Consider the following 832-nt stretch of genomic DNA (forward strand, 5'->3'; position numbering starts at 1 on the left):
AGAAACTCGCCAGTTTTCGTCATTTGCTATTGAATCGTCACATTGGACGCTCTTCTCTCTGATACGGTTACATTTAACGTGTGCAAAGCTATGTCACGTGCTGCGGAATGCGGAGACACTAAAAGCCACATAGTAGAACAAAGAAGAAGCTTCTAAGTTGATGTAATAGCCAGTAAGAAGCAGTACAATTCAAGTTTAGTTATCGATTTTTGACTTTTTAGACGGCCTTGGTGCCTTGGCCATGAGCTAGGACATTAAGATTTTACATGAATGGAGGACTAGCAGCCACGTTGCACGGGAGAATGTGAAGAGTGTTCATATGTAGTAAAAACCTGAGAAATCCGCCCGTTTGCGTCATTTGATTTTGAATCGACTTAATGTCATATCGTCACATGGGCTGCTCTTCTCACTGAAACGGTTACATTTATCGTGTGCAAGGCTATGTTGCGTGCTGCGGAATGCTGAGACACTAAAAGCCCTATAGTAGAACGCAGAAGAAGCTTCTAAATTGATGTACTAGCCAGTAAGAAGCAGTAGAATACAAGTTTAGTTATCGGTTTTTGTCCTTTGAGCCGGCTTTGGTGCCTTGGACATGAGTTAGGACATTAAGATCTTTTATGAATGGAGGACAAGCAGCCACGTTGCACGGGAGAATGTAAAAAGTGTTCATATATAGTAAAAACGTGAGAAATCCGCCCGTTTTCATCATTTGCTACCGAATCGACTTAATGCCAGATAGTCACATTGGCTGCTCTTCTCACTGAAACGGTTACATTTACCTTGTGCAAAGCTATGTCGCGTGCTGCGGTATGCTGGGACACTAAAAGCACCA

Source organism: Schistocerca gregaria, unplaced genomic scaffold (genome assembly GCF_023897955.1).
Source record: "Schistocerca gregaria isolate iqSchGreg1 unplaced genomic scaffold, iqSchGreg1.2 ptg000698l, whole genome shotgun sequence".
Taxonomy (NCBI): domain Eukaryota; kingdom Metazoa; phylum Arthropoda; class Insecta; order Orthoptera; family Acrididae; genus Schistocerca; species Schistocerca gregaria.